At 45.9% G+C, this 10,060-nt stretch overlaps 1 pseudogene; it reads left to right on the top strand.

The window, feature by feature from the left end:
* The first annotated feature begins 5,568 nt into the window (after positions 1-5,568).
* On the top strand, positions 5,569-8,027 carry LOC147737996 (uncharacterized; annotated as a pseudogene).
* Positions 8,028-10,060: the final 2,033 nt, after the last annotated feature.

The following is a 10,060-nucleotide window of genomic DNA, read 5'->3' as shown; positions in this document are numbered from 1 at the left end:
CGAAGAGGAGCCGCGGCAGCGCCAGCATGCCTCCAAGGATGAGTTCGTCTCGGTGTCTCTCGACTCCAGGATACAACTGGCTTCCTGCTCTGGAGCTGCCCCAGTTATAGGTCTGGAGCCCTTTGATGTCTGGACCCTCGCACTTGGAGGTCGGGGGTCCGGGATGAGGGAGTCCAGATACCCAGCAGGGGGATGGAGCCAGCGCCCAGGGAGTCTAGGGGCGATCGAAACCAGGCGGATGGGAGCCATCAACACTCCTTCTCCCATTGACTCGCCAAGTTTTCTCTTTACCCCCTGGGTGGATGGTGGTGCCTCGATGTCGGGGCCTGGCTGGGCCTGAGGCTGAGGACGACCCTAGGCCAGGGGGCCTGGTCGTGGAGGGTCCAAGATGGCGGCTGGTCCGGAGACGGTGGTCCGGGAAAAGTGGTCCAAGCCAGCCGAGAAGGTTGCGGACATGAGTTTGAGTTCCATTGGGGAATAGCTGGGGTAGCCCGGAGGGCGGAAGGTGCGGCTCTTGTCCGGGGAACAGGGGTAACGGTAGTCCAGGACCCGCCATGTGGGAGGGGTTGGGCCACGCCACGAGGCCGGGTCCAACACACCACCAGCTGATTCTCTGGTTCTCTCGATTCCTTCCAGGCTCTCATAGCCTTGATGAGCTGGGCTTTGGTTTTGCACCCTGTCTGGGCGACTCGGAACTTCAAGCAGAAACCTTTCAACTGCTCGACCTTGTAATCTTCAAGCTTTTCCCACTCAACGTCATCTAGTCCAGAGATGACAGAGGCTGCTCTCATGGGAAGTGAACCAGGCATGTTTTCAATGACGCGAGATCTCTTGGCAAGATTAAATGATGATAAATCTGTGGCTCTGTTAAAGGTCTGCTCTCACTACGTGGTGATCAATAATTCACTGTATATGAATCATAAATGCAAATCTGAAATCCTCACCGCTGCCACCAATGTTAGATTCAGGGGTCTCCGATTGGCACCGGTAGGTACTGGTGACAAGCAGGGACCCTCTCCTCTAGTCAGGGCAAGAGAACTACTCCTTTAGAAATAACCCTTGCTCACCCTCTAGGTAGTGTGGCGCGAGCAGACAAGGCTAATCTTCAGGGCGATAGTTGGTTAAGCATTTATGATCACAAACAGTAAACACAATGACCCACCACAAATGGACACCAGTCGTTAAGTTGTATCAAAAATACACAGCCTTTATATTCAGCTGCAGTTTTATCACAAGACCAATCTAACAGTTTAACGAGTGAAGCCACCAGATTTAAATAGGCGATTGTTCTCTTTTGTGTTCTTTACCAGCAAGGTACGTTGTAGTTCGTAGGACGATGGATGACAGGGAAAACAGAACGTTGCAGACCCTGGATCCGATGTGAACTCGGCCTGCGCTCACGTGTACCTTGTGTCGGATGTCCGAAGCATTTCAGGAGCGACCTTGGTGACGGCGGACTCGGGACGAGACCGGCGGTTCTCCGGAGAAGGGTCCGGCTTGAAGTCCCCTCGAGGTGCGAGGCGGGTGAGCGGGACAGTGGAGGGTCACGGCGATCCGTAGTCGAAGCAGCTCACTAAGCGAGGCGCCGTTCAGGGCTGCGGGACGTGCTACTTTTTAGCACGCCGGGTCGTACTTGTGGATCTGTGCGCAATGTCGCGTTCTCGGACAGACAGGCGCAGCTCCAGGCCTCCGGTACCACGGTACGGAAGGCCTTTCTTGAGGTGCAGCACGAGCCCTGGTATGCAGGAGTGCAAAGTGAGACAGTCTGGTACGTGACGATGTACGGACCGTCCGAGGCTTTGAGATGCTTTTCGTGCAGATTCCTGCGGAAGAAGATGAGAGGCGTACAATGCGCTCCGTAGCAGGTGAGGTGTCAGGAGAGCGGGCGGCCCGGCACTGAAGCGAAGAGCGACCCAGACTTGAGCGGGGCTCTCTGCGGCAGGGTGGTAAGGCTCCGAGCTGTCACGACCTTAAAGGGCGAAGGCACCCGAGTCACAACTCCGGCGAGGGAATAAGAACTTGAGGGCCCAGCAGCAGACGGGCACAGGCAGAATTGAACCCAATGGTCCTGGGATTCAGGTCAGGGGGCAGGCTCAGATCAAGCTCTTGGAGATCGTTTCAGGCACAAGTCTGCAAAGTCCTCTCTGGTCTTTTCCTCTCCATTCTCAGCAAGGCACCACTGCAGGATTCCTTTTCCTCAGCTTCTCTTGGTCCTTCTAGTCAGGCAGAGGTTCGTCGTATTGAAAACTGGATCTGATTTGGTAGGAGCGGAGCTCCTCTTTTTATACTCCTTTTCTTTTGTCTTCCCCGGCCAGGGGGGCCTTAGCATAATCCATCTTAGCTCTTGAGCACTTTGTTTTGCGAAGTCTGGGTTTTCATTTCAGTGAGCAGGGCAGGCCCTGCCGACGCTCCGCAGGAGGTGGAGCCACCATTGTGGAGACAAGTACAGTCCAGGTGTACTCTTGTTGACGGTCTTCCCACCCTTATTTACACGGTGATGGGCAGAGTCGTCAGCCGCTCCCAGGGAGGGCGGAGCCGGCATTCAGGTGGCAGAGCACAGGCCTATCTCGAGTCAGGGTGTACTCCTCCCACCCATCCATGCGTAATTATCCTAATCACCACCTGTCTCCTCCCAGTCCTGTCATGCACACACCCAGACAGCAAATACACACACGAGCAGAGGTGGGCCGAGATGGTTAGGCAAGCAAAGGCTAACTTTCTAAAAGTAGCATTTGCAAACACAGGATATTGAAATAAACCTCTTTCCGGGCCTTGGTAGTTTTTATGTTTTTTTTTTTTATTGCCTGCCACCAGCCGCTTCTGGTTGCTCCTCTGTGGTGGCTGTGCACCTGACTCGGAACGAGCCCGAGGGCACAACCAACACCTCTGCCTTCGTCTATGCTGCTGCCGCCGGGAGTTTCGGGCCGGCAAAACAACCAGCGGCTACAGGCAAGGCAGCGAGCGGCGGGCAGTGAGCCATGGATGTGTTATCTTGCCGATTTCCATGGTTTCCCCGGCTTTCCTCTGGAGAGAGTTTTTGCGGCTGCTGCTTCAAGCCTCATGCTCCGGACTGCAGACTGCAGATTGACCTGATACTTTATTTGCCAAGGAAAGGGGAAGAGGAATTTTGTGAACTTTTCATCATCTTGAAGAAGAATCTCCAAGGCTTGAAGTGTGCTTTAGGGATACAAGACTTCACCACCAGCTCCCCTGAATTCCCTTGCTTGGGATTCTACCTGCATAGAGGTGCCTACTGTTGTTTAGGCCTCCTGAGAAGTCTGCGTGTCGCTGGGAGCTGGAAGCGCGACGCAACAAGAAGTAGCGTGTCACCGCCGCAGAAGTTGCCGTCGCACCACCGAAGAAGCATGCCACCGCTGCAGCTGTTCGCCGACGCATCACAGACAAAGCATGTCACGTCACTGGAGAAGCGTGTCGCTGCTGCAGAGGTCGCTGTTGCATCACCGGAGAAGCATGTCACAGGGCCCAGAAGTTACTGAGTTCGCCGCACAGCCTTCGGGCGTGCACGCATCGCATCCAATGTTGTTGCATCGCACCAAAGACGCCATTTTGTTGCATTGCACCAGATCATCGCATCGCATCGAGGCGCCATCTTGTCGCATCGTAACCAGAACGCAATAAGAAACCGATGCATCACCTTCTCTTCAGTAAGGAACCGACACATCACCTCCTATGCGCTGCAGTAAGGAACTGGTGCATCACCTCCCCCGAAGCAAGGAACTGACCCATTACCTTCCCTGCAACCCTTTTGTTTGTATTGCGTGACGCATCTAAGGTACTTTGAGAATAAAGTGTTTCATTTACCAACTACATTGAACTAAGCTACTTTCTACCATTTTAGTCTTATTTTTGATTACAATATTGTTGATTTTTGTTGTTTGGTCTTGTGATAAGTCTAGTGAAGATTGCTTATTTTTCTAAACTGGTGTGGTGTCCATTTGTAGTGTTTTCACTGTATTACTGTATGTGTTCACAAATGCTTTACACACTGCCTCTGAGATAAGCCTGGCTGCTTGTGCCAAGCAACCACAGGGTGAGCAGGGATTATCCAGGAGTGTGTCTCCCTTTCCCTGACTAGAAACAAGGGTCCCTACTTGGTCAATGGTACCTACTACTGCCAATTAGAGACCCCCAATTCTAACACTGAGTATCATTGACATATAATTACTCACGCCTGCCCAAAAACATTGAATCCCAGGACATTCCAGGGACATGTGTATGTCATCTGCTTTTCTTGGCTGCATTTTGGACACCTCGGCCTTACACCCTTCCCATATTTAGATGTCGAATTTGGCATGTGAAGACAAAAAATATGGTTCCTCCTTAAATTTGCAGCATGCTTCGTAGAGTACAGAATGTTACAGGATACTTGCCATAAGTCTTCAATATGTATTCCTGGTAACCTCTTTCCCCACTGGTCAGTTGGTAGTTAGACTTGTGTCTCAGTGTACCTTTGTGAATTGGGCCCTTGCTTTCTAAATTTCTCTTTCAGGGCCAGACCCAGGCCCTGTAGGCTTCACTAGATTTAGGGAGATTAACATAAGTTATTGCGATAGGAAACACACCTCAACACACAAAAATTGTTCCAATCTTCCAGGTGAAAAAAACCCAGAAATGTTTGGACCAAGGGAGCTATTGACAATTTTAAAGGTGACTTAACAAACAGCGAGGTAAAGACAGGAGTTGGCATTTGAGCTGCACAGTGTGAACAGGAAAGGAATGAGAAGAAGTGTATGAATAGAATTTCTTTTGTTACATACTTAAGAGTTACCTTTTTTTTTTTACTTCCTGAAGAGTTACATCCGTTATATACTTCCTGAAGAGCTACTGAAATAACAGCAGCCCAGCTTGATCCCTCTCTATTTCCACAATCTGTTCTTGTTGAAATGAAAACTTGTCATTGTGTATCTACCTTAAACTGCACCTCAATCATGTGGGTGCTCTGTGACCGCCCTTTCTTTTCTAGGTTACTCTGTGAACACTGGTAAATAGCTTCCTTTTCAGAAGTTAATAAGATGTTATATGGAGAAGTGTGGCTCACTGGTTAGAGGAGGCAGACCCTGAAGCAGCGGTCAGACCCGGGACCAGGGTTCAATTCCCGACGCGGCAGGGTCTTGAGGTCAAATGTCCACGGACTTGATAATTCTCACTTCGGCGCCTACTCGAATCACTGGTTCACACTCTGCAACTCTGGGCAATAGCTTGCTTAATCTCCACTACGGCCCCCGCGGCGGGATGCCTGGCTTTCACCTTGGGGATGCCCAGTAGGGGCTATCTCACAGGGAAAAGCCAGGACGGGTTCCCAAAGCAAGCGCTTAGAGACCCCTGGGTGATAGGCGCTATATAAATCCAAATTACAATTACAATTACAATTATATGATCAACAGAACTTTTAGTTAAATATCCATATATGATTAAATATTCCTTGCTAAATTTTAAATATGGTAAAGAAGAAATGTTTATCTACAGCCAGTTAAATATTGTGAATTCCCATTCCATTATTTCCATTTAGTAATTTTATATCTCTTTTCATCCAGCGGAAAAAATGCCTTGATTTCATGAAATTATTATGAATAATGGAACTAAAAATCAAAATCTGCACAAACCTGTCACCAACAATGATCTCCGGTGTTCAGAAAAACATCAGCGCAGTCAGCAACGGCGGAACCTGAACATAAACTGACAGATCCTGGCAGAAGCAGTCAAGGGGAGTTCAGTGGACATAAGAACCTGAGCTGTGCACCTCCATGCCACAAGACTAAGAAATGATATCTAGAAAAACATAGACAAGCCACCTCCTATATAAACAGGTGTCAGTGCCAGCTTTCATCATGGGATCGGTATGATGTGGTTACAGCAGTGCTTTGTTTTCTAAAGTGACAATAGACCATCATTTTGTGCTCTAGCTGTCTTATAAACTATTTCTGGCCAAACTGCAGCAACCAATGAAAGCACAACAGCGTGGAGCCTGAAAACTGAAGGGTAAAGAAAAGACGGATTCTGCTATCTACAGTACAACTGACCATCCCAGATTGCACCGGCCAGAAGGAAGATCTTTACCCACAAACGTGCATAACCATAATCCAATCTAATGGCACAATCACCTACAAAAAATCATTATACATATTATGAGTGTGGAAAGGATTTAATGAGTATTGCACATTATTATTAAATCAGAAATCAAACGTGCAAAATACCACACAAATATACAGGATATGTTAGAATAACACAAGTGCTTTTTCAGCCATGTTGGCCCATCAGGAAGCACAGGCTTGGGATGTAGACAAATATACACCAGACCCACAGACACTAACAAAGAAAGAAGAATCATACACATTTGGTGAGAGCTCTAATTTTTCATCTCTATTAAAGTGCCATCAACGAAGACACGAAGGAGAAAAAACATTCAATTGCAGTGAATGTGGGAAGAGCTTTAGTCAATCAGCACACCTACATGAGCATCAACAAACACACACAGGAGAAAAACCATTTAGGTGCAGTGAATGCGTGAAGAGCTTTAGTCGATTACCGCACCTACAGAAACATCATCGAACACACACAGGGGAAAAACCATATGATTGCAATGAATGTGGGACTAGTTTTCGTTTGTACGCAACATTATGGAGTCATCAGCAAACACACACAGGGGAAAAACCATTCAAGTGCAGTGAATGTGTGAAGAGCTTTAGTCAGAAAGTATCTCAGAAAAGTCATCAGCAAACACACACAGGGGAAAAACCATTCAAGTGCAGTGAATGTGTAAAGAGCTTTTGTCACAAAGTATCTCTAAAAAGTCATCAGCGAACACACACAGGGGAAAAACCATACCATTGTAGGGAATGTGGAAGTAGTTTTAGTTACTCTTCAGCATTAAGGTATCATCAGCGAACTCACACTGGGGAAAAACCCTTTAAGTGCAATGAATGTAGGAAGAGCTTTAGTCAATCATCAGGCTTACACAGCCATCAGCGAACACACACTGGGGAAAAACCATTCAAGTGCAGTGAATGTGTAAAGAGCTTTAGTGATTCCTCAAAGCTTAGGATTCATCAGCGAAGACACACAGGGGAAACACCATATCATTGCAGTGAATGTGTAAAGTGCTTTAGTCAGATAGGAAACTTACAAAGACATCAACAAACACACACTGGAGAAAAACCATATGATTGCAATGAATGTGGAAGTAGTTTTAGTGATTCCTCAACTCTCAGGATTCATCAGCGAACACACACAGGGGAAAAACCATTCAAATGCACAGAATGTGTAAAGAGCTTTAGTACGTTAGGAAGCTTACAAAGACACCAGCGAACACACACAGGGGAAAAGCCATTCAAGTGCCCTGAATGTGCAATGTGCTTTAGTCAATTATCAGACCTTCAAAGTCATCAGCGAACACACACAGGAGAAAAACCATTCAAGTGCACTGAATGTGCAAGGTGCTTTAGTCAATTATCAAACCTTCAAAGACATCAGCGAACACACACTGGGGAAAAACCATTCAAATGCATGAATGTGGGAAGAGCTTTAGTCGATTATCATTTCTACAAATACATCAGCGAACACACACAGGTGAAAAACCATTCAAGTGTACTGAATGTGCAAAGTGCTTTAGTGACTTATCAAGCCTTCAAAGACACCAGCGAACACACACAGGGGAAAAACCATTTAAATGCAGTGAATGTGCAAAGTGCTTTAGTCACTTATCAAACCTCCAAATTCATCAGCAAACACACACGGGGGAAAAACAATTCAAATGCAATGAATGTGGGAAGAGCTTTAGTGCTTCCTCAACTCTCAGGATTCATCAGCGAACACACACAGGGGAAAAACCATTCAAATGCACAGAATGTGTAAAGAGCTTTAGTATGTTAGGAAACTTACAAAGACACCAGCGAACACACACAGGAGAAAAACCATTCAAGTGCACTGAATGTGCAAAGTGCTTTAGTCAGTTATCACACCTTCAAAGTCATCAGCGAACACACACAGGAGAAAAACCTGTAGTGTAGTTCCTATTTTCCCAATAGGCCCTACGCAATGGAATAACATAAACAGTAGTATCAACGTAGAAGTGCGGATCTTCCAGGCCTCCACTGACTATGCTAAACTTAATTGGGGTTGTTACCAACTAGCTCAGAGGTCACTGGAAACTTTCTTGACTGAAATAGGAAGTGATCAGCTTCCCTGGCACAGCCAAGAAGGGATTCAGTTTTCCAACAACCGTGCAACATGACAACTTTGCTCCTCAGATCAAGAGTCAATCTCTAGGGTCGTGTGAAACAATAGACAGTTATTTTACTCAGTCAGTGGTTGTGCAGTTTACTTTCACAATATGTAGAGAATAGAGAGACGGGCGTTGTCAATAATGGGTAAAATTAATTGAACAGTCTTTCTTCTCGTACAAGAGAAATGAATTGCCACAATTGCAAGACTTGTTATTATAAAAAGTACGTACAGTAAGATAAGTATTGCGAAATAATACTGTAAAAGCATTGATATGGTTTCTTAGCCATACAATGGTTTAAAAGGAATAAAACATATATACATTCATATATACATTAGGCTAAAATACTCATCTGGTGCTTCTAACTACGCCTACCCCAGTGTACCTGAACTAAGCCTAATACTTGGGAGGGGAGTAAGTAAGTAGCTTTAAGTTAAGTTGGTTTTGCCAAGGTTTGCTTCAAGAATTCTCTCTAAGGGTTTAGTCAACACCATACCTCTGGAATAGAAGGATGGAGGTCTGGTATCTCCTTCAGGGGGTCGATATCCCAGTCACCCGCAAGGGTAGACTAGAAACGCCGGAGCTGGATTTCTCTGCAGAAGAAAGACAGCGTCTCTTCTCAGCGCGTCGAGGAGGAGGAGGAGGGGCAGCGTCCGCGGGCAGCTTGCATCTGCTGGGCTCTTTGCAGGGGACGGCTGTTCAGCTCCTAAGTTCACCACACCATCGTTCGCTGGTTAGCAGCGATAGCAGTAGCGATAGCAGCTATGGTATCATCAGCATGATAGCTTCTTCAGCGATGGCATTGATAGCTTCAGCAACACAACAGCGATTGCTTAAGGCAACATTGGTAATATTTATACCTGAAAGGTGCCTTGTTTGACGTAAGTTTTTGGACATAAGACGTCAATAAAGATGTCACTAGGAAGTGATCGTCTATCAGTGCTCATTAGAGTTCTATTACTAATCAAAACACAGCAAGCGGGGATTTCCAGGTTGCTGAGTTTTTATCTTGTTGAAGAACTCGGAGTGTTAATCTAGGAATCTCAGATAGTAACTTCTGCTATGTCATTGCACTAATTGGTTGCAAAGGAAGTGGCAGAGAAAGCTATTCTGAAATGTGGCTCTGTTCGTGTGAGGCCAGAGACGAGTTTCTGAATATTGCACTTGAACGGTTATGCCAATATTGGGATTAAATGGATTTATAGCCGAATAGGGGCATAAGGTCACAGTATCGATCAGGGTCCTAGATTAGAACGCAACACCCACTCCACGAATTCATGTCCATCAAATTACTAAAACTAGAGCAATAAGATGCATGTGTAACATTGCCCACCCCAAAATACATATATGCATTTGAAATAGGCGTATTTGTAATACGTGAACATTTAGGTACTGTACGTTTTTGAAGCATAGAAATCATTCAAAAATTATAGCATATGAAATCAATGAACGATTATGCAAAAAGAATTACACATGAAATATCTCTGAAACAGAAGAAGGGCGAGATAATTTCATCACATATAAATGCATTGCAGTAAAATATGCTAGAGGCTGGTGTAAAGTTATTATGTCTCTAGATGTATTTAGAAATAGAAGTTGAAGCTTCTGTTCTCTATGAATAGTTTAATTTAAGCAAAGAATTTTACGTGCCAAAAAGAAGGTGAATATTAAAAAGTGTTCAATTCAAAAGAATTAATGCTTGAACGGGAAAAATAGAGTTCCAACGCTTTTAGCAGTTTTTGTTGTTCAAAACTGAAGGCCGAATTCAGAGTTCATGGGAACGCTGTGTGTCGGAATGCTTCTCTAAAGTTATTGTTT

This window comes from Lissotriton vulgaris, chromosome 1_1 (assembly GCF_964263255.1).
Source record: "Lissotriton vulgaris chromosome 1_1, aLisVul1.2, whole genome shotgun sequence".
Lineage (NCBI taxonomy): Eukaryota > Metazoa > Chordata > Amphibia > Caudata > Salamandridae > Lissotriton > Lissotriton vulgaris.
This window is presented reverse-complemented; position numbering and strand designations above follow the sequence as displayed.